This window comes from Manis pentadactyla, chromosome 1 (assembly GCF_030020395.1).
Source record: "Manis pentadactyla isolate mManPen7 chromosome 1, mManPen7.hap1, whole genome shotgun sequence".
Classification (NCBI taxonomy): domain Eukaryota; kingdom Metazoa; phylum Chordata; class Mammalia; order Pholidota; family Manidae; genus Manis; species Manis pentadactyla.
The window spans coordinates 208836367-208857742 of NC_080019.1; the positions used below are offsets into that span (position 1 = coordinate 208836367).

Below are 21376 nucleotides of genomic sequence, written 5' to 3' on the forward strand. Positions count from 1 at the left end.
GAAGCTGTGTTGTCAGGGAAAATCCATTTTTTTATTCAAACCAGAGATGAAAGAAACATTAAGAGGAAATACTGAAGATTGGGAATTTTGGTAATAACAGAGTACTGTATATATTCCAAAGGATATATAGCAACTCTTTGGCAAGTGGCATACTGGAAAGAGATGGGAGGTTAAGTCAGATTAAGAGATGCAAAGTGTTATGGGGATAAAATCTGGGTGTTTAAGGATCCTGAATGTGAGGACTTTTGGTAGAAAGTAAAATGGGGATGAAGGCAGGAGAGATCAGCCCTACTGGTTTTCTGGGAGATGAATCAGTAGTGAGATCCGAGGAAACGTGGAGAGACGCTGATTTGCACTGGTGATGCATGTTCGTGATACACCAGGCCCTGTGGGATTCCACAGCACTCAGGCTTGTGGCTGGGGAAGGGAAAGTCTATACCGGGACCAGAGAGAAATTATGAGTCTTTCCTAAATCTAGGGGAGTGCAAGGTATGAAAAAGGAGCCGAGTTGGGAATTACCCAACATGAAGATACTTAGGAGAGTGGCAGAATGGACTGAGGGGGAGCTGATCTTGAGTCCTGGTCTGGAGCTAGTACACCTTAAAAGAGATTACTGGTGAGTTGATGTTTGCTTAATGCAACACTAGAATTAATTACTACAAGCAAAATGCATTTAGGAACCTAGGAGTCTATCACACACAAGTGTAAAAAAAAAAAAAAAACACCTCCCAATAGAGATGCAGCATTTTAAACCTGCCATAAGGAAGATGAACGTTAATGGGGTCTGTATGATCATGAGCTGATGATCCATAACACACACAGTCATAAAGATAAATGGATTCTGAATGGATCTAGTGAGAGATTCTATTTACACTGCTGGTACTTATTAAAAGAGACTATGGACTCATTTGAGGGATATATGTTCTTTGCAATTAAAGATGATAACCGGGCCCCTTAATGAGCCCATATTGGGTAATACATTGTCCAGTATTAGCATCATGCTCCTGCCACTTTTCAGGAGGCACAGTTTCCTAAAATCTCACAGATAATCACAAAGTGTAATGTAATCACTGAAAACCATTTACCAAAAAAACTTAATTTATTTGGCATGATTGGGAAATAAATGTTTCTACTTTAAGTACTATTTCAGATAATTCAAACATCTCCTGAGAGGATCCAAAATTTAAAGAAAAAAATGTTTTTGATGGAGTTCTCTTGAAGTTTATTGGTTTTTTAAACAGGGCATATATAATTTGTTTAGTTATAAAGTATACAATTTAATCATTTTCTTGACTATTTAGACTAAGAAAGCTAGAGTCATAGCTAGAATCATGGTTAAAAAGCTATGTGACCAAGGCTGAGATATTTAACTTCTCTCAGTTGTCCTTTCTTCCTCTATAAAACACATCGATACCTATTTTATAGGGTCACTGTAATGATTTAATGAAATAAATACACAGAGAGGACTTAGTTTCAATTCTGGCACACAACACAATCAAAGGTACTTCACCTTATTAGCAGCCTCACCAGATCAGCGCTTTAATTAGGAACATCAAAATTTACATGCTCTTTAATCAAATATGTCTCAGATCAGATGACCCTGGGCAAAATGGTCCAAGAGTGTTGAAGTTTTAAGTAATTTCATTTTTCTTCAATATCTTCACTGTTTGCTGTGGTGTGTGTGCCTACAAATATCTGCATTAATTCTTCTCTTCACCATTGAATTTTCTGCTTCTACTTTACTCTGGTATAAGAAAATTGATGCCTGAATTTACTAGTACTGTATTAAGTATGAAATAGATTTTGAATGAGAGCCAGAGGGTCTCTCTTAAAAGCAAAGTCATAGATTCTAGTGTATGAAATTGGTGACACCTACGTTGGTTACTGGGAAACCTTTCTTGAATTTAATATATCTTAAGTTGTCTTCTCACATATTTATCAAACTTCTATTATTAAGGTATAGATCATTCTCATAGCCATTTATTCAAAGATCAAATGTGTTAGAGGACTTCATATGTCCAAGACATGTTGCTGTGGTAAGAATAAAGGATGCAATGGTAATGACTTGGGACCTACATTTAACCGGAACGTTGACCAGAGTCTTGGCCACTTTAATAGCTTAAGATTGGTACAGACTGTCAGGTTGAAAAGTTATCTTACCTGGAGATGAGCTTCCCAGAGGAAATGATATTTTGAGTTGGTTTTATGAGATAAAATAAAAAATAGAAAGAAAGACAGGACCTTGAGAGTGCAAAGGTCCAGAGGTAAGAAGAAACTTGGAAAATCTGATGACGTGAATAAAGCCCATTATAGGTGAACTATAACATGGAACAGGATTGTAATACTGCCATAAGGCTAGAGTGTACATTAAGCCAGAACATGAATTGCAAAGTCAATCACTAATTCTGGATGATATTGCAGAGGCGAGGAGAACCAGGTTTGCTAAGATAATTGTAGTGACAGAAATGTATTAGCCTCAGAAGCTAATTCTATCCTAGTACAGTATAGTGATACAGTTAATTTTTGATAGACTAAAAAAAAAAAGAATTATTTTCTGTTTATCTTTTACATTTTGATGTTTGAATGGAGTAGAAAATAATACTTAAAGAGTATGTAAGCATTATACTAACATGTTTATTTGATTTTTGATCACAGAAGTTTGGGGTTTGGGAAAGTTAGCATAAGGTCATAAATAAGTACATGCATTGGAACTTGGACTATTTGACCTTCAGCTGATTTTGGTCTTTTGTTTTTTTTCAATGAAAGCTAATTATTTTCTATCTTCTTTAGCTATGGTTTTTAAAAATCAAATTTCTATCTTAATTTTACTTTGTTCTGTAGGTAGAACCATCCAAAAATGTCTCCTGCCTAGAAGAAAGATTGGGGAGCTCAGAAGAAGGCAAGCTTCCTCAGAGCTCAGGAGCTGGCCACTGAGAGCTAATAAACCAAATCACAATTTTCTAGCAAGTTTTCTCAGATAAAGACAACAACAAATGTATTGACCAAGAATCTAATATAAATAAATAAATAATGAACATGAATACGCAGACTGTATAAAACTGTACAAAGTGTGGCAAAAATTTTGGTCTTTATTCCAAGAATATGGAAGGCTATTGAAAAGTTTAATCTGTGGAGTGATATACTCTAGTTCACACTGACTCTGTTGAATTCTGAAGGGCATTTTGCCTTAACTATGACAATGGATGAACAGTACAAGTCAAGGAATGGGGGACCAATGCTGCCCCACGGTCCTGGGGGACGATCACAGTGACCTGTACTAGAGCACTGGCAGTGCAAACGGTAGAGATTGTCATAAGGGAAACTGCAGGGCTTGAAGACCCATCAACTACAGGGAGTGGAGAGGGTTATCAAGACTGGCTCTCTGTGTTGCCCAAATCTGCAGTTGGTGGTACCATTTATGGAACTTAGGAAAACTTACAGGAGACCATATTTGAAAGGGAAGATCAAGAACTGAGAACTGAGACTCAAAACTTGCGTGAGGTACCTTTGAACTGTATAGTTAGCAGTTGGGTAGGAAAGAACAGATGTCCCAACTCTTCTTCAGAGATCCATTTCTATGTGAGCTCCAACCTCTTACACTGTTTCCCTGAATCCGTAAAAGTCCTGGTATTCTGCCCCAGCAATTCCACTCCTAGGTGTTAACCCAGAGTAAATGAAAGTACAATGTACACACAAAGACTATACACACATATTCTCAGTGGTTTTAGTTATAACAGACAAGACTATAATAGACATAACCCAAATGTCCCTCAGCAGGTGAACAAATAAACAAATGGTGATATATTCTTACAGTGGAATACTCTTAAGCAACAAATAAAGAAAGAAAGAAATGGAGCAAATAATCGATACATGCAACAACATGGATGGATCTCAAAATCATTATGTAAATATACAAGTCAAGCCAAAAAAAAAAAAGAACAAAAGAAAGAACATAATACCATTTTTATAAAATTCTAGAAAATGTAAACTAATATTTGGTAAGGCATAGAGACTAGGAAGGATTAAAAGAGATACAAGGAAACATTGGGGGTGATAATGTATTTGGTATTTTGATTGTGATGATGGTTTTGTGGGTACACACATGAGTCAAAACTCATACTATTTAGTATTCTCTAAATGTGAACAATGTATTGTACATAAATTATATCACAGTAAAGTTATTTAAAAAGTCCATCTGTTATCTTTGAGCACCTGCTTCTAAACCAGGTCAGCTCTCATTCCCTATTCTATTTCTGTCATAACAGCCTACACTTTGCCTTTATAAAATGCATCCAATTGTTTTTGAATTACTGGCTTACCTGTTTGCTTAATGTCATTCTTCCCCTGTGGATTATCAATTGCATGAAGACAGAGATTATGCCCCTCTTGTTCATGGTTGCTTCCTCCACAGCTAATACACTGAATGAATGGATGAAGCATTAATAGTTTCACATGTGTTCATAAATACCTGGGAATGAATCTCCTTTTCTGTCAAATCAGGTCGTCTGAGGGTAGGGCAATAGGGACTGGATCAGTGGTGATATGAGGAAAGGTGTTACTTCATGTGCTCTGGTATGCAAGTGAGAGATGGGAAAGTAAACAGGACTGGGCATGAAAGTTCTGAAAACAATACTTCAACTTGAGACACAACCAGAAACCAGTAAAAACAATTGATATCAAGGTGCAATACAATATAAAAATATCCTATGCAAAATGTGCTACCTATGGGACACCAAAGAACAATGTTTACATTTGTGATCAGTGTTGGAAATGCAAATACAGAGGGAGAATTTTGTGTGTATGTTAGAGGCAACCCTCAGGGAATACCCATTTTAGAATGAAGCGATGTCACGCATCTCATTGGGCTTCCACTGCCATCCAGCTATGTTTGGAGCTCACTGCCCTTGGCAAGCTGGCAGCTAGACACCTTAATTGAGAATGGAAAGCTCTGTATCCTGGGAGATATCCCTACATCCAAGAGATGAATTTTAACTAAATAGAAACAGCTCATGAAATAAAAATGCAAGAGAGAGCCTTTATAGAAAATTTTAGAATTGCACATGGGGACAGCCTCCAGATGAAACACCAGGGTCCAAAGGTAACCTTAAAAGGATGCTCATAGGGTCACTTAAGGCATCTTAAATGACCTACCACAGAAATAAAATTCAAATGTGAAAATCCTTCCACTACATCTATACATAGAAATGCAAGGTTAAATAGTCACTAGCTCTTTTTGATATTCAGCTTGATGCAAACTTGATGTTATTCTCAACAGTATTTTTGTAGGGCCATCATTGCAAGCCATTTTAATTGAATTTATAGTTCTCTAGTCAATGTGTTCAGTATCACAAAGTTGCAAATTTTAATTTATGAAATAATCAATGTCTGCCTTCAGGGATTAGCCTCTCCCTTCAAAAAGCATTCTCTGGCCCTGTGCTACTTGAATGAGGCATAGTAACATATTTAAATGATTAGAAAGACTCTCTATGATTGAACTCAACTGAGATAGGAACATTGTTTCAAGGGGTGCCAAAAGATGAGTATGAGCAGTACTAAACAGATAACTTTTCATAAAAGAAACAGGCTTTGAGGTTACTCTTAAAGGCTTCTTAAGAATTAGGGAAGTGATATGGAGAAAGGCCATTCACATAAGTGAAGGGAAGAATGCATATGAGAGAGATGTCACAAAAAACTTTCAAGTTTTCCTCCTTATTTAAAAAGAATACTTTATGGTGCTTGAATTTGCCCAAAGCCTCAAAGAAAAACATCTGGGAGTAGCAGGGTTTCTCTGCATGATGTACTAACCAAACCTGAATTAGAAACCACCTCAGAACAGAGGGAGGGTATGCAGGCAGCACTCCCACCTCCTCACCTCAACACTCACTTCAGGCATTACTCATAGATTAAAACTCCTTTTGACTGTGGACCTCATGCTTGGCTTGCTTAGGGGTATGGTTTCAGTGGCATAGTTCTATCTGTTTCTGAATTCATTTTTATGTTTTTAAGAAATATATAAATAATAATGTACATTTACATAAAAAGATATATGTATTGTATAAAATATATATAATAAACATTAATAAAATAAAAATATCTATGAGAGAGCCTCAAGCAAGGTACTAAATTTCCAAATAGAAATAGTGCTTACTAATGATCCTAAAATTAACCTGAGGTAGGTCTTATAAAACCAAAGTTATTAATATTTCCCTACTTTGTGGTATAAACAATTCACACTGTATCATATGTTTGGGGGATGTCTCTACACAAAAGCTAGTGATGGTTTTCCTCCCCAATTACATTAATGTTATGACATCCCTTCTGCGCACTGGTTTATATATATTATCTCATTTCCATAATAATGTTCCTATGAAGGTAATATTACTGGCTAAAACTCACACATTTGGAAAGAACAGAGGCTTCTATGCCTTCCTTGCTGTCTTCCCCTGTCTTCCAGCTGTATTCCAAAGGTATTGAGGCCCTAGGAAATGGCAAAGTCCAAATATGGAAGAGGGCGCTGGGTCCCTGATTCATTTCATGGAGAAAAACCCTCAGCAAATCAGAAATACCATGCTGGGTTATTATATGAACAAGAAATAAACTTTTTTTCTATGTGAAGTCAGTAACAAATAGAGATCTGCTGTTACATCAGCTCATATTACCCTCACTAATATAATGTAGAAATGTGAATCTTCTTTATTTCATTAAGAACAGATGCTGTGCTGTGCAGTCAGTCATCCATTGTCATTGGAGTTTTGCATCATGACTACATTGAGGAAACCCACAGAGAACCATGAAACTTTGTTTTAACCATGAAGATGTTGGTAATAGAGTAATATAGGAAGAAAAGTCCTATGGAACCATTAACTCGATTTTATATGCTCATACACTCCTGATTTTAGCTAAGATAGAATGTGGGGACTATATTTATCCTCCTATTCAAACCATTTAAGAAAGAGAGAGAAAAAGGAAGGAAGGAAGGAAGGAAGGAAGGAAGGAAGGAAGGAGAAGGAAGGAAGGAAGGAGAAGGAAGGAAGGAAGGAGAAGGAAGGAAGGAAGGAGAAGGAAGGAAGGAAGGAAGGAAGGAAGGAAGGAAGGAAGGAAGGAAGGAAGGAAGGAAGGAAGGAAGGAAGGAAGGAAGGAAGGAAGGAAGGGAGGGAGGGAGGGAGGGAGGGAAGGAGGGAGGAGGAAGGGAATGTGAAACATATTTTCAAGACACTGGTTATCAGGTAATGACGGTCAGTGATCCCTAAGAGACAGAAAACAAATGCAGTGAGCCCTGTGATTGTCCCAGCATACTGCACTGATAGAATTTTCAGACCACAGAGCCTTGAAGGAAACAAGGCAGAGCCTGGCAGACTCCTGGAGTGGAGGATGTGACAGAGCTGAGAGCCGGGACAATAAACTCTACCACTAGAGTTGATAGGACAGAATTCCAGAAAGGAGAAAGCCACACACAGAACTCCAGAGATTTGCAAGGGTTCACCTCAAGCATCTAGCAGAAACTAACCAGTGCATGCATGTGAAAAAACAAACAGAAATCAGAAGAGAATGGTTCAAAAGGATTAGAGGTAATAGAGACTGGTGCACATAGGACCTTGAGGAAACCTTATAATTTACAGGATATTGGATAGAGGACTCAGAAGGTCTTGTGTCAGTTGTGTGGAATTATTTGCCCTACACTAAATATGATTCTGTTCATTCCTAACAACTCTTAAATGCAAGACCAGAAAGAATGAAACTGTTTTATGTAACATAACTTTATCCCAGAATAAAGCTCAAGAATATTTGAAATCTAAGATAAAGTACAGATTGAAGCAATAGAAATCACAGAGCAAGACAATAGGCTTAAACCTAACAGTATCAATAACCACAAAAAGAAAGTTGAGGGGTTATATTAAGACCAGCCATAGTAGATTTCAGAGTACAGAATATTATAAAGGATTAAAAAGATCATTTCATGGTGATAAAGGGATCAATCTATCAAGAGGACATAATAGTGCTAAATGTCTATGCAAAAAAAAGAAAAGCTACAAAATTACATGATGCAAAGTAATAGAAAGAATAAGCAGATTAAAAGACCAGTAAAGGTATATTACTAGACTTCTAAAACATTATCAACTAACTTGACCTAATTGACATTTAGAGAATTCCTTACCCAACAACAGTGGAACACATACATACACACAGAGAAATGTACTTAGAATAACTATCAAAATAGGCCATATTCTGGGCCATAAAACAAGCTTCAAGAAATCTAAGTTCTACAAATTAGAGGTCAGTAATAGAAAGGTCTCTGAAAAAAGTCTATTACATTAGTAAACTTTAATGCACTTCTAAACAACCCAAGAGTCAAAGAAGAAATCAAAAGAGAAATTAAACTATTTTGAACTAAATGCCAATGAAAACAAAACTCATTGGTACTTGTGGAATGACACTAAAGCAGTATATAAGAGGAAATGTACAGCAATAAATGCCTACACTGGGAAAAGAAGGAAGATCTGAAAATCTGAAATCAATGACCTCAGGTTCCAGATCAAGAAGCTAGAAGAAAGGACAGAAAATTATACCCAAGGTCAACTGACAAAGGAAAGTATTAAAGATCAGACAAGTCAATATAGAAAACAAAAGCAATAAAGAAAATCCATCACAACCAAAAATAATTTTTTAAATCAATAAATATATAAACTTCTAGTCAGACTGATCAGGAAAAAAAAGAGAGAAGATACAAATTACCAATATCAGAAATGAGAGAGGTGACATAACTACAGATTCTATAGATATTAAAGGGATAAAAAAGGAATATTATGAACACCATTTTGCCAATAAATTAATACCGTAGATGAAAGACACAAGTGACCAAGAGCCCTTGAGAAACAGAAAATCTGAATAGGTCTGTGTTAATTAAAGGAACCAAATTTGTGGGTAAAAAAAAATCATCTCACAATAAAAACTCCAGTCCAGATGGCTTCACTGGTAAATTCTACTATGTGACAGAATCAATACCAGTTCTACACAAAGTCCAGAAAATTGAATATGAGTGAATACTTTCCAGTTTATTCTATGAAACCAGCATTACCTTGATATCAAAATCAGAAGGAAAAGAAGGCATTACAAGAATATAAAACTCTTATCAATTTCATGAACACAGATACAAAACTCCAGACCAAAGTTTAGAAATAAAATCTAACAATATATAAGAAGCACCATATATCATAACCAATTAGGTTTATTTTGGGAATACAAAGATGTTTCAGTATTTGAAAATCAATGCAACTAAATTTATTAATATCCTAAGAAAGAAAAGTCATATAACAATCTCAACAGATGTAGAAAAATCAATTAAGAAAACCAATACACATTCCGGAAAAAAGTTCTCAGAAAATTAGGAGTAGGAGAGGATGTCCTCAACCTGATAATGGGCATCTGTGAAAAACTTAAGATTCTGTACAGCAAATGAAGCCAACAAAACAAAAGGCAACCTACAGAATGGGAGAACAAATTCATAAACAATACATACTGATAAGGAGTTAGCATCCAAAATATATAAAGAATTCAGACAACTCAACACCAAAAACACAAATAACACAAAAATGGGCAGAGGACCTGAAGAGACATTTTCTAAAGAAGAAATATAGTCAGGAAGCACATGAAAAGATGCTCCATGTCACTAATCATCAAGGAAATGCAAATCAAAATCACAATGAGATATCACCTCACACAGCAGTCAGAATGGCCAATATCCAAAAGACAAGAAATAACAAGTGCTGGAGAGGATGTGGAAAAGAGGGAACCCTCCTGCACTGTTGGTGGGAATGTAAATTGGTACAGTCACTATGGGAAACAGTATGGAGGTTCCACAAAAAACTAAAAATAGAAAAATCATTGACCCAGTAATTCCACTTCTAAGAATTTACCCAAGGAGAATTATTATATTGTGCATTTTTGTTATGTGCAGTTTATTATATGCCAATTATACCTCAAAAAGCTGTTAAAATCAGGACTTTTAGGGCATTATTTCTTTTAATCCTCATACTCTTACTAGAGTAATTGTGGTAGTATTGCCACTTTACAAAAATAAGATATATACTTTTGAGGAAGGGGGTGGTATCATAAGAAATAGCTAAAAGTATATTTAATAGAATATAGTCATTATATGCAAAGAACCTGATTCAACACAGGTAAAATAAAAGTAATTAGGTCATAGATGGTGCATTAAAAGTATAACCTCTAGTAGGTGGATTTCCATTGTGGACAGGCAGTCTGATCTATAACAAGACTGAATGAAATAGTTCTTTCTTGATAGTCTGCTCAGACCATAATGGTACTTGTCCAGTTGTACAATAATTATGTATTAACCACTGTAACTCCCCATAGACCAAAAATGCCAATGACTGTTTGACCTTTCAAATCTAGTACATAGATCAATGCCAGTATAGAGTCCACACTAACAAATACTTGGTGAACATATGAATGAATAGGTAAATAGATGAATAAATGAATATGAGTATGAATAAATGCATGAAGACTAAAATAGACAGAGAATGAAACCATTATTTCCATATCAAGACCACTCAGAATACTCTTCATTTCACTTTAGAATGCCTTTTTTGAGCTTATATTTAAACGCAGGTATGTCTGAAACAGTTCAAAATCATTAATAGTAGAATTAAGTCTAACAATTCAAGGTTAAATTCAGCAGAAAAAGCATGTTTATTTTGCTCTCCCTCCTCAAGTCCTCTCCATTACCTTTCTGGCTGAGGCAAAGCACCAACCTCACTTGAATTACCCTTTTTTGTTCAAAGTGTGTTACCTTCTTATTGATTGTCTTAAATGAAAGACAAAGAAAAAAATCTCTGTTTTCAGTATGAAAAGCCTGTTTTTAGTTCCTCTGAAGCTGCAGGTTTTTCTAGACAAAGAAAGGATAAAATAGAGTTTGCCATTTTGCTATTACTTTCAAAGACCTTCAAGGCTATTTTAAGTCACATACCTAAAGCATAGGGTCCCAACCAATCTGCTTACTTATATAATTGTGAATCTAATGTTTATAAGTGGGACATGAGATAATGATCCCCTTAACCCTCAGGGGCTGACAGCAGAAGCCTGAGTTACCCAAAACCTTGGACCTATTCACATTTAGCCATGAGTAGACTCTCTTGGGTCTCCAGGGAAGGTAACCTGAGAGAGGCAAAGCCTGACACAGGGATCAAGAGCGGTCAAAGATGGCAGACACAATGAAAAACACCCACACCCCTGGGTTAACACAGTTTGCTGGACATTCAACCAATGAGGTAACTTCTACAACAGCCAGCTGCAGAGTGCACTAGTGCTTATGGTGAGAAGGGGATTGCCGGAGGAACGCAGGTCCCAGGACGGAGATGCAGCACGTCAGGGGCTACAGTCTAGGGCAATTTTGTCTGCACGTTTTAAGGTAGTCGCTCCATAACTTTGTCTTCATATAAAGATGATATGACTGCAGAGTAGATGTGGGGGATCTAACAACCTCTGTACCTTCTGCCATCATTATTGAGACATACTTGTAAAAGCAACAAATGGGAGTGAAATCAATCTTCCACAAATGAGCCTGGTGATATCCCAATAATTTTTTTGCATGTGAAAAAAAGAAGAGAAAAACTAGATTTTTAAAAAAAAAAACAACTCTTGAAAATTTTTGAATGGCTGTAAAAATAATTTGAATTTTCTTGCCAAATGTGACTATCAAAAACTGGAAGATAATATTATTAGAATATCATGATTAGAACTGTAGTCACCACTTAAAGTAAAAGATCTGACAGAAAAATTTATGTTTGTGGAAACAAGCACAAAATTCTCATGAAAAAAACATGAAGAACATAATTTGAAAGTTTTATATGAGTTATTTAATATCTTCCCACATACTTCATATTCCTATCATAGCTGTTATTATAAATGTTTATTTATATTATAGTTGTTGTATTTTATTTTTATCATTGTTTAATATAAAGAAGTATATAAAATTTTTAGCAGGCTCCATTTAGATACCCTCCAGTGTAACCTAGGGTGGCATATAAATATTTTGTATGGGTGCTGTGGGGAAGTTGGGGTTCCTAAGGCCAGGATCCTCACTGAACTTAAACCACCTGATGATGTAACTGGCCTGTTGCTAGGCTACCGCTTCCACATCTTTAGGCAATAAGCTATTATTGCGCTATATAGAGAGCTCGGCCCAGCGCTCTGGGCAGAGGCAGAGACCTACCGCCGGGAGAACAAGACGGCTAATAAACCCTTTCACCTCAAAGAACTTTTTGCTGTCAATTTCTTTGGTCACATTGAATCCATAGCGAACTTGCCCGGGGCTGAAACCCATTGGCAAGACAGATGCTATGAAGTGAAAACAAAAAGCAGTAGCACCTTAGTATATGAGCAACATACTAATATTCACACCTGGACACCTTGCTCTAGATTTAAAGGGGGCAGAAACCGGAAGACACACTCATAGCCTGTTAGTAAATATTCCATTTAAGATGACAGCTTTCCTAGACCACAAAAACAAAAAATAAATACCAGGGTAATGATGGAATTTGAGATTTGTAATTTCATCTGGTAATGCAGCCCTCAGGGCAGCAATCACTGTGACTTGTGCATTAATTGTCTACTGTGGAGCTTTTTGACACAGAATAAAAATTAATTTCATACAGCTCACTTCTGTAAAGCTTACTTACATTTTTCATGACATGTGCAGAATCTAAAGATTTATAAATATGGAGTAGATATGCTATCTATTTAAATGTGGCATCAGTCTACTGCTTTGAGTCCAAAATAACAATGCAAATAACTCTGGTTAAAAAAAAAAAAAACAGATTTACTTAATTTTTGCTACTATTCCTTTGCCAACTTTTTAAAAATCTTGCACCATGAAGCAAAGCCAAAGAATTCTGTATTTGAAGAGTCAGATTTGTCAGTTGATGGTGAAGTAGATGAATCCCCAAATTAGGATGTAGGACAACTGGGTATTCTGATTGCATCTTGTTTACAAAATTTTTAGTTGAGTATAGATCAAGAAAGAGAGTTTCCTCATCTCTAGAATAAAGGTTTGCATCAATTATTTATTGACTTCCCTTGTGCAAACTGTGACTTTCTGCTCCTGTATAACTTGTTGCAGAAAAATATAGTTAAATGTATAGAATGCAAGAAGTATTTATTCTGGTTTTAAGTTCAAACATGGGGTGGGGGAGTTTAGTTTATACACTGAGTCATTTTGATTTTATACCATTCTGCCTACTAATAAATAAACAGCAAGTGCCCTCACAGTGATTCTACAATATTATGGGATTTCAATATATTTTTTGGCTGGGAGGTTAGATTAACCTTCCCTTTTGTGAGACACAACTTTATGATTTGCTACCTGCTCTGTCTTCTGTTACCTCTAGTCCCCTTCATTTTTTTTCAGACTTTTGACACTTGAGCAAACCTTCATAGCACAGAATTTCCTAGAAGTGGCCCAAATTTGAACAGTAAAATTCTGATTAAGATACTTGAGAATGAGCCACACTCAGCACTCCATACTGACACATTCCTCTCCTCACTTCCCTCCTTTCTTCACTGCCTTTGTGATTGAACTGATTTTTGTCAACAGTGTCAATACCTATCTCTCCTTGGCTGTCTTATTATTTTTAAATCCCTGACAAGCCTATGAGTGATCCAGCTCTGTACATTACATGTGCTCAACATAAATTTGTCAAGCCAGCACATCTTTATTTCTCTACCCTGTAGCTCCTTAACTGCAAACCCTCTGATGAATGGGAGACAAAGGAATGGAGTTACACCTGGCCTAGAAAAATCTGTGCATAAATAAACTATAGACTTTTACTTAGGCAGCGTTGTGTATTAATTCTGGGTAGGCACATGAGAGAATGTCCATGCCATACGAAGTTTATTTGTCAGGTGTAGTGATGGTGGGAAATAAGTTGATAATAGCTATGCAGGACCACATTGCACTGTAAAACATCTGATAAATCCAAGCAATTCAGTTCAAAATGGTCAGTTAAGAGGAAAAATGCAGTTATTTAACTTGATAATTCTACATGATACATTAACTCTCTGAGAGACTCCATCTGTTACATCTCCTTATTCTGATATTAGCTCAGCCTCACTTGCAAATCCCCAAATGGCTCACCAGATACAAATATTTCCAGCAGCTCATTCAGAAAATACCTGTGAGCAAGTTGGAAGGGAACATTAAGATGACTACTTTGAGGGAGAGTCTCTGAAGCATGTCTGGTTCTAGAAGGGATTGCTACCATGGACTTCTTGGTGGGGAAAGAACTTTCAATGGTTGCTAATTATGATCATTCCCTTGGTTCAAATTAACTTGAAAGATCCTAAGTACCTCAGATATGTTTAGCTCAATGAGCTTGTTTATACCTGAGATGTACTCATGTCAAAACAACAAGTGAGCCAGGGGTTTTCAGATGCAACTAGAAGGTTTCTTCTCTGTAAGCCTAGGAAATCAACCAAGTTCAATTTGTTAAAGAAGTTCAGGTTAACACTAAACTTTCTCAAAGCACTCCTTTTCAAGAACCAAGATATTCTGAACCATTTATTCCTTTCCCAGTTATCATCCTTTTGATGAGATGTATTTCCCAATTGTAAAACACTGGGAAAATATTTAATCAGAGAAGCAGCCAGAAGTGATTAATGATAATTGATATTAAGTGGCTCAGTCTCAAATCTAGTTTCAGTTTTTGTGTTACAAGATGGATTTTTCAGATTCCTGTTATGGAACTTTGGCAGAAGACAATAAAATCCATGACTTCCTCATATCAGAAAAGATGTTTCCTTATACCACTCAATAATATGTTTATTTCCCCTGGAAATACCTAAAGCACTTTACATCATGTGTTCATCATTTGCCTCTGACTAAAATGTATAAATGACTAAGAGTTAATTGTAAGAAAATTCCTATGGATATGAGCAAAGGCTGTGTGCAAAGAGGTGCACTAAAGCATTGTTTACAATTTGAAAAATTTAAAAAAATATATATATAAAACAAATAGAGGATAGAAGACAAAATGAAGTATTTACTATTATATGGACTACTATGCAACCATTAAAATAGTGATGTTAGCAACTCATAGAATGCTATAAAGAAAAGGAGCTCATGATTCTTTTTAAAATTAAAATAATAACATATGTACCAACATCAGATTAGGAAACTCAGTTGTTATTCTGGGTCCAACCAGGAGATAAAAACTACATAGGAATTTGAGCATGGAGTGTTTAATGAAACAGATTATTAATTATGACAGGGGATTAGGATAATCAGGCAATGACTAGTGACAAGTAAAAAGAAGAATACAGCTAGCAAACATAAGGAATAGCTGCTAACCCTTTAGCTGAGAAAAAAGCACCCCTCTCCCTCCCCACAGGACAAGGTCCAGACCTGGTAAGAGAGAGAATGTGACTCACTGGATGTCAGAGAAGTTGCTGTGGTGCCTCCTGGTGGAACTTTCTGGAAATATGCCCTTTGTAACTTGCTGGAAACCTTGAAGGGTTCCTAGTAAAGCTATTCACAGGGAGAGTTCTCATGAGGAGCACACTACTTCAAAGCTTCTTGATAGAAAGGAGGTGCGGGGGGAAGCTGGTGGCAGCCATGTATTGTCTAAGCCAGTTGCAGGAGAAGTTGTGTGCCCTGTGGAAGCAGAACAATGAGGAAGCCCTCAGGGCTGCAGAAGCTGGGTGCTGGAGAAACCTGGAATGCTGGAGAAATTGCATGCATTGCAGAGATGGGTACTGGAAATGTCACAGGTGCCGCAGGAGCCAGACACCGGAGAAGCCACCAGAAGGCTCCCACAAAAGCACCCTGGCAGCACACAGCAACACCTTTCTCTCTGCAGAGTCTCTCCACTGCTGTCCATTAGAAAAGCCTGAAATCATGCCAGCTGATAAAGGAAAAACTATTTAAAGGATCCATATCTGTTTTCATAGAACAGGTAAAAAAGAGTGAATGTAGAGCTGAGAGGCAACAAACTTAAAAACTGACACAAAGAGTATATATTAAAAATGCTAGCAATGGATCTCTTTGGTTGAGAGTTTACAGGTTAATTTCTCTCTTTTTTTGGAGCATTGCCATATTCCTTCAATATAAATGTAGAATAGATTGCCTTTGTAAAAAAATAAAATAAAATTATCAACTCAGCTACCCAAAAAGCATAATATTCATTTAATAAGTTTTACTTTATTTTTAATTACTCGCAACATAAAGTGTTAAGTACAAGCACAATATGGATGCTGCACATTTAAGGGAATAATCAATCCTAGTCTTACTCATTTTGCGGGATCAAGAAAAAGGATCACTCAATTGTCTCTATCAATTTCCCTTCTAACTAGAGGAATAATATGGATCAAGTTCTAGCTCTCCAAATAAACTATGGTTAATGTATGTTCTAGGGGTATTAGTGCTTTTGGGGTAGAGAGAAGATGGTAAAATAAATTTGGGATCAATGGTCCATGAAACAAAGGGCAACAGGTTTACATATTAATGAGCTTTACAGAACTTCCAGAAGGCTGATGTGCACTGAGAATATTGAAGGCTGGTTAGCCTACTGAAGCTTTTCAATTTAATTCTACTTGGGGGCAAGAATGTCAGAGCTGAGTGTGTTAAGGAACTATGCCCTATATCAGTGGAGGGAACATAAAAGAAACTGCCACAAAACAACAGGCTGAATTAATTGACAGTATTCTTTTAGCCATATTTCAAATAGAAAGTATGGAGATAGGACAGGCATGGGTTTTTTTTTTTATATGATATGCTCAAAGGGGTTGAGTAAGGGCATGTGTAAAAGATGGGCATAGGTATACATGTAAGGCCTGCTAGATGGGTGAGAACAGAGAAAAGAAACCTGCTGACAGCACTGGCAATTTTGTGATGGAAACCCTGTCTATGAATATTACATATTGCATATAAAAATATATAAGGCATAGAGCCTCTATGCTCAATATTGCATTCACCTATCAGGACTTCAGGGAATAAACTCTACTCATTGATAAAATTTCCCTTGAATGCTTCTGAAATGTATCTTCCACATTCGTTATCATTTCAGAATGGAGTGTTTCTGCACAGGGGAAAAAACATAATTCAGAGCCCCAATTCCAGATTAGTGCCATAGGTTTGAAAAAGGTGTGGCAGGGATGAAAGTTTTAAGAATGAATGTGATAGACAAAGGTGGTACAGAACCACTAAAACCAAGATTTTTCCCCTAGAACAGTGATTCCTCAACATTACTGTGAATTACAGCCATTCAAGGACCTTGTCAGAAATGAAGATTTCTGGGCTCAAGTTGTAGAGGTTCTGGTGATACACATCTGGAATAAGACATATGGTATCTGTTCTCTTTAGAAAGTACACACAGGGATTCTGATGCACTGCACCTTTGAAACAAATTTTGAGAAGTTCTTCACTATGGTAGGCAAGGCATGTCCACCTAGTAGCTCTTTACTGGAGCTGACCCTCGTCCTCCTGTATCCAGCGAGATGGTCGGCACAGCTCTGTTTGTACCCTGCTCTCCAGTGGCAGGTGACTGATGACAACGAGCCCTGGGACATGTGGAAGTGGGAAAGCTCCCAGCATCAGTGTGGTGGTTCTTTTGAAAGGAGAACATAACCTTGTAAGTGATGGCAGTTTCTACTTCCTATCTTGTGCACAAAGAGGCAGAGAATTTCAGTGTAGGCATGAAGCAGATATGCAGAGAGAGCAGAGAGGAAATGGGAAGAGGATTTCCTGGTCTCCAGGTCCTGTCCAAAGATCCTGTAAGTTCCTGAAATGTGTGTGCATCTTTGCCCTGGGTTTAAAAATTATTATATTTAAACTTCTCTTTTGATCAAAAGAAAATCAGAAGTGTCCTAGCTAATAATACAAAGAACAGTCTTCCTCTCTATTTGCTGACTCCCTTTACTTACTTCCCAGTCACTCTTCCATTTAATCTATCTGGCTTGTAGATTTATTACTACACCATAAGAGCTCTCACTTAAGTCTTCAATGAATCCCCAGATCCAGTGGGCATTTTACCTCATTTTGTTTGACCACTTAGATGTGTGTGTATTACTGTCACCTCCTTCCTTTAAGAAACACATTTCCCTCTTGGTATCTTTCTTTCAGTTTTCCTTCTATTTCTCCAATAACTCTAATGATCATTTGCAACTCAACTCCTGTAGCCCAGCTACTAAGTGTTGGAGCTCCTCAGCATATTATAACCCTAGATCCTTCATTTTTAACAGGTAATCTTGTCCATGACCACAACTTTACTTTCCATCTGTCTTGCCTGAGGGTTTCAGCCCTGAGCAAGTTCACTATGGATTCAGTGAGAATGAGAAATTGTAGTGTAACATTCTTAGGGTAAAAAGGTTTGTACCCACCTTTATTCTCCAGGCGGTAGGTCGAGCATAGAATCACATCTGCATCCAGCAGTCTGCAGATCTGTAATCCGCCTCCATCTTTGCTTCTGCCCAGAGCACTGGTCAGAGCTCTTTATACAGTGACTCAGGGAATAACAGCTCGTTGCCTATGGGTATGGAAGCATTAGCCTAGTAGTAGGCCAATTATATCCTCAGGTAGTTTAGGGTCAAGTGAGGATGCTGGTCATAGAAACTTCCATTTTCCCCATGCCATCCAAACAGCAAAGGCTCAACTTCAATCTTCAGAGCAATCTCAGATCCACATACATCTATTTTCATTTACCTATTCAATATCTTCAAAGCTTTGGGTATTCCAAACACATACCAACTCAACTTGTCTAACATAAAACCAATCACATCAACCTTTCCACCCTAAAAAAGCTGATCATCTTCCAATATTCCTTTTACTCAAAGCATGATATACATACCGTGAGGCAGAAATCCAGGAGTCCTCCTTGAACACCCACCCCCACTAAATCCAAACTTTACTAAGTCCTATTAATCTTTCCTTTCCCTCCTAAATATATCACTAATCAGTGTATTTCTTACTTTTGTGCTGCCACTGTCCCCATCTAGACTAGGTCACCCCTCACCCTGCACTACAATAAGCCAAATAATGTCTACCTCTACTCCTTAAACTCTGTTCTCCACAACATTGTCAGTCAAATCTCTTCCAAGGATATACCCAGTCATACGCCCCTGCAGTGACCTACAACCAGTCATTCACATACACTTACGCAAATCCTTCCAAATCTTCATTATTAATTTTAGGATAAGGACCACAATCTTTAGCATGAACTAACCTCAGATCGTAATTACATATTATCTAACTGGCTTTCTTTTTCAATACTGGTCTCTCCCAATATAATCAAATTCCAGGAGTGCAGGGGACAGATGCTACTGTAACTCACTACTGTATTTGTATCTAGCACAGTCCTGACATAGAAGTGATAGTTTAAAAAAAACTGTTGAATGATAAATGAAAGGAAATGAATAAACAAATATTACTGTGTATCTCTTACTAAGCAGACGTTTTTACAGTTCATTCATTCAGGAGATTTTTATTGAGTGCCTATTATGTACTAGACACCATATTAGAAGTTTTAAGCTCTTGTACCCTGGTGAATGGATCAATCATAGACTATGTCAGGCTAGAACATAATCAGTGATCAGTGCGATCTTGGCTTTTATAGACTGGACCAGGCAGAATGCCCCCCACTCCCCTTACTTAGAGTGAGTTTTCCAGCTACTCACTGGCACTGGCTTAGCTATGAAAACTCCTTAGTTTCCCCAATTTAGCCTCAACTTTGTGTTTATTTAACTTTCTACCCTGATCCTATTGGCTCTGTCTCAATATACTTAGTTGGGGGCTAGGGGGAGTTTGTTAAGTCAATATTTCCTGCCATCTATATTAACTAATAAATAAAATAGTTACTATTATGGCTTAATCTTTTCTGACTAATAGCCCTAAGTAACACTTTAGCACAGTTTTGTACATGAGTTTGAGACTAACTGACAGTATTTTTTTTTTCTCACCAGTTTTTTTCTGAAAGGATACATTTGTTAAAATGGGACCTGTTTGATACCAAAGTATCAGGCACAGAATTGATCTTTATTATTTCAAGAGAGGACTAATACTTCTAATTTGATCTTGCAAGCCAAAGACTGCCATCATTTTGTTTCCCCTTTGCTCCTATTTTTGTTTGATCTGAAGCAAGTTGCAAGATGCATTTTACATCAATACCCTCCTGTACTCCAAATAAAATATGGGCTGAATATGGCACTGACTTTGCATAAATTCTTCCACCTCAATTTGAAATTCATTGGGCAGCTTTCATCATAAAGTAAGCAGCATCCATTTGATTTAAACATGATTTCTGCTTCTCTGTGCATGACATAGAGGCTCATACAGGTAACACTGTTAGAATCCAATTAAAGCCTGGATCTGATCCTAATTTACCAATCCAACAAAGAAACTCTTCTCTGCACCTGACTGAGTCAAGGTAAATGAACATGTTTTGGGGAAATTTAGAGGCCTAAGCAAAGCACTTCAGCTCTTTCAAGTGTTGTAAGATAATTATAAAAGCTTTTTTTATATAATGACTGTTGCCTTTCAGTCTTCCTTCTTGTATTTTACTAAACCCAACCTTATGTTAAATGTTTTAAGGATTATGACTAAGGATTAAGGAACATGATATAAAGAAATTTTTCCCCTCATTTTCTTGACTTGTTTTTATTTATCTTATTCCTCCCTTTCTTCCTATCTACCTTACAAAAAAATAAACAAGTGATGAACCCAAAAAATTCCAGCTTATTTCTAAAAAGCCTTCAAGTACAAAGGGGCATGTTACTTCCTGCTAAAGTCAATAAAATACCTAACAATTTTTCACTGAAGCTGTAAGAAAATTAGTGCCATACTCTTTTTAAATAAAACCATTTTTATTTTAAATATCCCTTGCTGTGCTGGTAATGATTTTTTTCTTTATTATCTCAAAGTCATATATTTAAATCTAAAAAGACAAATGCAATTTCACTCCTCTAAATTATTCTACTATAACCACATGTCCCCTCATTATAGGAGACATCTAAGCCATTTTCTGTTAAAATTCCAGAAGACTCACACTCACATAATCCCTACTGACCTTTTTGCAAGTGGACCAAGCAATTCCACCAAGGATCAGAACAATCAGCGGATATATCAAGAAATAATCAGGATAAAGGGTTAACGCTAAGAATATCCTTGAGGGAAAAGCCTAATTGTGTGCCCTCTGTAGGCAAAATATCCATTATATTTGTTTTAAAATGCTATTAGAGCAGTACTATAGGTACATGTTATTATATCTGTACATGTTATTATTTCTGGCATTTGATTTTATAAAAACTTTAATAGTGGAAGATATAATTCAAACAGTACAAGTTGCACCATTTGATTTTTTCTTAAGCAGCA

The 21376-nt window shown here is 36.7% G+C and overlaps 1 protein-coding gene and 1 non-coding gene across 3 annotated transcripts in view; one reads left to right on the top strand and one right to left on the bottom strand.

Annotated features, from left to right (window-relative positions):
* GRM7 (glutamate metabotropic receptor 7) overlaps window positions 1–21376 on the bottom strand; it is a 906501-nt gene that overhangs the window by 816919 nt on the left and 68206 nt on the right. The gene's annotated exons all lie outside the window — the stretch shown is intronic.
* LOC118908701 (small nucleolar RNA SNORA66) lies at window positions 2385–2505 on the top strand. The gene has a single exon (XR_005023304.1). It is a non-coding gene; the product is annotated as a small nucleolar RNA SNORA66 (small nucleolar RNA).